Below are 6,986 nucleotides of genomic sequence, written 5' to 3' on the forward strand. Positions count from 1 at the left end.
TTTTCGAACGACTTTCCTATTAAGCTCGTTACCCTATAGGTCTCGTTCTATTCCAAATTTTAGGTTTAGGTTCGCGTTTGGTTTTGTTTTCCTAAGGCGGGCAAGAAGAGAACGATGATGAAATCCGAACCCTTATCTTGTATGGCCAGTCCTTTCCCTTTACTAGGAAATTAAAGCAGCTGTTTTCAAGTCCTCAGCATATATGCAAACGAAGGAATACAGTAACTCGCTGACAGGGTATTCGCGAGTGTTTCGACAAACTTACCTCCCGTTCCAGACGGGGGATGAACCGTTGAAGTCGACTCGGGCCACAACTCCAATGTCTTGTACGAACCCGAGGGGCCGAGGTGATATCGTAATCACCGTCCTTCTCTGCAAACAGTTTAATATTTAATACTACCCTTCCGTAGGGTTTAAAAATAAAAGAATGTCCAAAGGTCCAAGTCCAAAGTCCAAATAAAGTGCAAAAGAAAAGAAATAAAAAATAAATAATTACAAAAAATGGAAGGTCTCTAAAAAAAAATCTCTTTTTTTTTGCTTTGTTTTTTTCCTTCTCTTTTGGCTTTAAGCTTTGATTCCAAGTCTTTAGTATCCAACTTCAAACCTGTAATACAAAGACACACCCAAAGAAACGTAAAAAGAACAAATGAAATAAAATTAAAAAAAAAAAAAAAACCCTAAAAATTCTACCTAAGCACAAATCCGCGTCGGTGGCGCCAAAAATTTGATGTGTTTTCAAAGTTGTTGTAGATAGTGATAAAAGGGTTGTTTCAAGACTTGTGAAGGCAATAAATTTTAGACTTAATAAAAATTTAAAAACAAAGAAAACTTATTACAAAATTGACTTCAAGATATTAGAAAACAACCAAGACACTGATTTCACTATTACACATGAATAAATTATGGTAAACAATCCAAAACTCTAATTATCTTTTAAGACTCTTATTTCTTAATTCACAAATAATCTGGAAAATTCTCAAAACTTAATTGTATCCCTAAGCATAGATTATCTAAACAAAGCATAACCTATCTAATTGAATCACAACTAATGAAGAAATTTTTTGCAAACAATTAAAAACTCTGCAAAAGCAATGATTGAGTGAATTATAAATTATAAATTAGAGGAAATAAATGATTACCAATTATTCATGCGTAAATAGCTTCCTCACTTCCTTGGTTGTGGGAGAAATTAGCCTCTCATCATGTTGGAAACACGCTCAAAAGTTGATTTCATTTATGCTCAAAGATGGGTTTACAAATGATAAAAAGGGAGAAATACAATGAAAACCGGGTGTGTAACAGTTATATGTGTTACTGTTTCTCTAAGACCCACGGTTCTGTGTCGTTGTCACTGTTGCAGATAAGCCTGCCCTAGTGTCGCTGTTACTGTGCAAATAAGTCTGCCGCTCCACTGTAGCATGAACGACGGTTCCCTGTGGGTCGTTGTTCTTCGTGTGTTCTTCACCAGCAGCAACAATGAAGTTCTCTGCAACTTTAATTTCTCGCCTCTGTTGTCTTCTAAAGTCTCCCTAACTATTCGTCCCCCCTCTCTGAGTCACCATCACCCTATATATACTCCACAGGACCAAAATATCTCGCAGTAATATCTCCAAATTCTCTCACAGCAAAGCCATTACTCGGGAATATATTATTTCCAAAATTATGGTTTTATATCCTTCTTTACTTCCTTCACGCGTCTATCGCAACTAAGAGTTCTCCATACACGTTCAGTACACGAATTAGAGTCCCAGCAGCACACACAATTCATAGCAAATCCCGTGAAAAACTCTCCCACGAACGTGTAGCTCTGTTTGCTTCAATCCCACGATGCAGCCAATTCTAACCGAAAATATCGACCATACCATCCCTGTTTGGTCCAAACAGTCCCAAAGAAACCAAATCCAGTGCCCGAGTCTCATTCCAACGTGACCAAAATCTTAACAGAGTTTTCCGCATGAAGAAAACCCGGGAATATATTCAACCCTTAAATCCACCGTTCTAGCTAATTCTGGTACAAACGACGACCATTACCAGCTCTATTGGATCGAAATAGATAAACCCAATGAGTTTCAACCCTTGAATCTCCCTAGAACACGATTAAAACTCCAACCCTAATTCTGCCTGCGTCTGCATTATCTTCCCGCCAAAATTCATATTTGAAAATGAAGAAGAAGGGGCAACCCCTATCCAGAGTAGGGGTGCCTTTAACAGATGGGGTGTTCTGGGGTGTAAATAATAAAGAGGGTTCCCTTAGTAATTGATTACCCCTTATCCAAGGGTGAGAGTTCGAATAACACGTGTCCTCCAAGGGTGCCCCGGGCAACTTTTCGAGCCGATTTTTCCAAAAATGTTTATTTCTCAAAAATACCTACAAACACACAAAACAGCACAATAAGTACAAAATCGAGTACCAACATAGAGAAAATTGAGGACAACTTAGACACAAAAATGTGTCTATCACGATCCAACCTATAAGAATTGAATCAAAATGGTTACAGTTGAACATGTAAATGATTTAGTTAACGAAAAGCAAGATGTAAAATCAACACTTAATAAAGTCATCCTATGCAAATCTCCTGAACAAAGTGATCAGTACAATGAAGATTCTGATGACTGGAAAACTTGCCTTGAAAAACAACTTGACGAAATTTCCGAAGATGGTGATTCATAAATTGATCAAGATGTAGAAGAAGATATTTATGTATTCTCTTTACTATTAGGTGTTGTTTCTACTAAAAGGCAATCGACGTCAGATGTTGTTGGACTTCTTTCTCCTCTTTGCAGATAAAATAGGAAACTGAGAAAAAATTCTCTGGATTTTAATCTGGATATCAGAATGCTCGGTATCTTCTGAAGGACTGCATAGAAAGCCTAAACTCAAAGACTCTTTATTATGAGAATCTCTACATGAAACATTATCTGTTGAATAAGAAACTTGTTGAAACTGAAGCAAGGATTAATTATCAACATCTAATGGATGGATAAAGGAGGAGTTTGTTTATTCCAAAGAAAACCCTCTTGATGTTTACCTTGTCACCGCTCTTGACAAATTTAAGTTCTTGGAAGAGGAAGTTGCAAAATTAAAAAGGTCCAATGATAGCACTATCAATTTATCTTCTTTGTTGGAAATAGGAAGAAGTCATGGTGATATGCGTGGATTGGGACAGGGAATCGATACTCCTTTAATCAACAAGGAAATAAAACTTGTAAAGGCTACAAATTCTTCTACATCAGAGGATTTACTTAAACCAACTGATGCTCCTGAACCACCAAAGAGCTCGAGTGAGATTTTAGAAGAAAACATTTCTGGAAGTAATTATACTAAGTCTCAGATTAAAGATCGGTATAAGACCAGAACATCTCACAAAGGTAATCCTAAAACCTACACTCCGTTTAATAAGCATTGTTACTATTGTGGGAATAAATGTTATACGCAAAGGAGTTGTAAGATTCGAAAGATGCAGGATGCTCTGTTCTTTGTGTCAAAAGAATTGGGTAAATTTACTTCAAAAAAATCAGATCACCATTGTCCCATTATGAGACAAAAGAACTATTCATATGGTTCACATTTCCATCCTACAAGGGTTACTTCTAAAAGGAACAATGATAAAAAGGGGTAATACCTTTGTCAAAGGAAATATAAGGTATGATGTTACGACTTTGAAAAATGCAATGTTGCATGATATGAAAGAATATTTTCATAAATCATCCTACAAATGAATGCCCAAGTCTAAAGTAAAACCAAAAAGGAGTCATCTAAAGACAGGACTGAGGTAAACAATCATGTTATGACCTTAAATAAAGATGACTATGAACATCTAATTATTAGAATCAAAAGGGATCTAATGACATCCAGCAATATTGATACACATGTATCTTTCAACAATCTGCTGCAAAGTGGAAAACGAAAAAGGAAGTCAAACAGGAATCTCTGTTTCCACAAATCTTAAATTTTCGCATACGTAAGATGAGCTTTGATTTCTAAGTAATCAAAAGAAGACTTTCCTTAAATGTATAATACCACTTCCGAAATTTGAAGGTTTCCTTCTTAAACCTTTTTGGAAAGGCTATGTATATAAATAATTTAGGTCATGTTCTTCTTCATACAATATCAAGCTTCCACGAAAATAACCCTGTGATATTGTACAATGCTCTCTCCTTATGTAGAGAGCGAGGAAGACTTAACAGAAGAAATTTCATATGTAATTAACTCTTGCAGTTTTGCACCTCGTTCGAAAGAACTACATATTATTTTTTTCTTAGTGAAGGAAAGAGCATGTAGTGATGTTGTTTGTAATTTTTGTGTGGAAAAGATTGAGAGAATTCTCGAGTCAAGCTCCACATATTTTGAGAAAGGTAAATATGAACTATGTTCCGAATATTGTTGTTTTCCTATCAAGACAACTCTCTCAAAAATCATTACTTCGAGCATGTTTGAAGGAACGATAGAACTCATTGGGAGAAGATGTTTACTCAAAGATGATATTGTTGTGGCCAAGATAGGAATCTCTGGGTATGAACAACGTATTGCTAATCATAGATGACCTGAAGATTATGCAGAATATAAAAGAGGGTCACACTACTGTAAAAGGAATCTAACAGAAGATGTAACAATCTGAAGGGACTCTCTTACAAGGCATGCAAAGAAAAATAAGACTAAATTCTTATTTAAATTAGGCCACTCAATGTATTAATACTTGTGTAAGGCCTAGTTGAATAAAACTATCAATTATTTATGAGTAAAATTATTATTTTATAATTTTTCTTGTGATAGTTACCGATTACATAACCTGTGAATGAATGTTTATATTTTTGCTATGTGTATTCGGTTTATGGGATGTCTGATTTAGGTTTCATTAACCTTAATATTCGATCTCATATGATGTGTCCCTTATGGTTTGTGTGGCTTTTTGATTTAGCGGGATTACGTTCTAGCCCATGTTGGTAGGCTTTATCAAAGGATCATAAGGTGTTCCGATTGAAACTCATATGTGAAAAGTCACAATATGTTGAATCAATTTATGTTTACATGAGTTGTGTTTAGCATAGCATATGTGTTTCGGGTTTTCAACTTTTTCTATTGGGACGCATTAGTTAAAACCATTTCAATCTTTCTCTGGTAAACGTTGCTTTTGTTGTTGTTCTTTTGTTCTTGCGAGAGGATGAACACACACTGGGAGAGAGTTCTTATTTGAACTTGCGCTTAATGATATATATTTCTGGGGAGAAGAGGCTGCGGAATTTGAGGTAACGAATTTGTTAGTTAATCATTTTCATGTTTAAGAAAAGCCTGTTTATATTGCATATATTTTGCTTTTGCTTAACAAAATTTCGGTACAATTGATATGTTCCATTGTATTGTGTATGGATGTGTTTGTGTGTGATTCAATTGTTTCCGGTTAAGAAAAACTGTGTCAATTTATTTGGTATCAAGTGTTTTTGCTTAACGAAATTCGGTGCAATTGCGGTGCTATAATGTGTGTGTTTGTTTCAATTTCTTCTGGTTAAGAAAATAATTATGCAAGCCAATTTATTTTGGTTTGTATGCACTGTTTATGGCTTAACAAAATACGGGATCATTTGTTTAGTCCAATTAATTCCGGATAAGAGAAACTAAGTTAATTCTGATATTAGTTAGACTTATCAAATTGGAGGATTCAGTTATTCAAGTTTAATAGAATGCTTTGACAAGAAAGACTAGTTAACTAACCTAGTGTTTGTCTTGTCTAAAGGGAAAGGTTTAAGTTATTGTCTGAATAATTAGAGCCTGATGAGAGAAATAAAGTTAACTTTGATCTTTATTTTTGTCTTATCGAAATAAGCGGTTGTACATACACAATCGGTTTAACAAGGGAATTAAGTTTCTTAGTCGATTTGTTAAACTATTAGAGAAAATTGCTTCGGGAAATTGTTTCCTTGATAACATATTAAAACTAAATTACTTGTAGTTTCGGTTTTAGTATTGGTTATCTAAAGCGGTATGTGAGACCTTCGTACTTAACTCTTATAGGTTGTTTATAAGTCTTCTAGATTTGTAAGATCCTTTCGGTTTGTCCTTTATTTGCTCGAACCTTTGTAATTTTGTGAAAAAAGGGGGAGAAATATATGGAGTAAACAAGTGATTTTTAATCACTAAGGAAAGGAAAATTTTGCTTGAACGTTGTATCTAACGAAAGAGTAAAGCATTGACTAAGGGAAAGAAACATATCATATTGTTGTTGCCGTAATTCTGACTACAAAAAGATAATAACAAAGATGTTCGGATTGAATATTTACTTAGCTTACCTTTAGGGGGAGAAAAATATTTTGTTATTCAAATATCAACAACGACATTTATTGATTGAAAATATGCACGTTATTGTGCTGTTGAAACTTGGAATCAAGCGTATGTAAAATGAATTATTTTGTTGTAATTTGTTTAGCCCTATGTAATTTGTTTAGCCCTATGTAATAAGAGTTTTGTCACTAAAATTGACAAAGGAGGAGATTGTTAGAACATAGATCGGTTGAACTCATCAAGCGTTTGTATGTCAAGTTTGATTGTCATATTTTAGTATCAAAACTCATCTAGAGTCGCTTGATTAAATACTAGAGTCAACTTCATTTAAGTTAGACTATAAAGTCTAGGAATGTTGAGACATACAAGTATTACTCCGAAGACCTGAAGAATGTGAAGAAGTAGCGAACTACAACGACGACATCATCCTTCCACTCGAGGTTAGTAATATTGACTTGAACTGTTTCATTCCTAACGTATCTTTCTAGTCGTGCTATATTGAAAACATAACTGCGAAGCTGTATATACTGTATATATTTTATAGTACTCTAGTGATGTGACATGATCATAATTGTATGATCATAGTATTAGGGAATTAAACTACGAAGTATAGCGCTTATCTTTTGAACTTCGTAGATATGACATCGACATAATCTTGTATATATTGTTATGACCATGTGATTGGGTTATGGTGAAGATTTCATCACAG

The sequence above is a fragment of the Papaver somniferum genome, chromosome 9, assembly GCF_003573695.1.
Source record: "Papaver somniferum cultivar HN1 chromosome 9, ASM357369v1, whole genome shotgun sequence".
NCBI classification, from domain to species: Eukaryota; Viridiplantae; Streptophyta; class Magnoliopsida; order Ranunculales; family Papaveraceae; genus Papaver; species Papaver somniferum.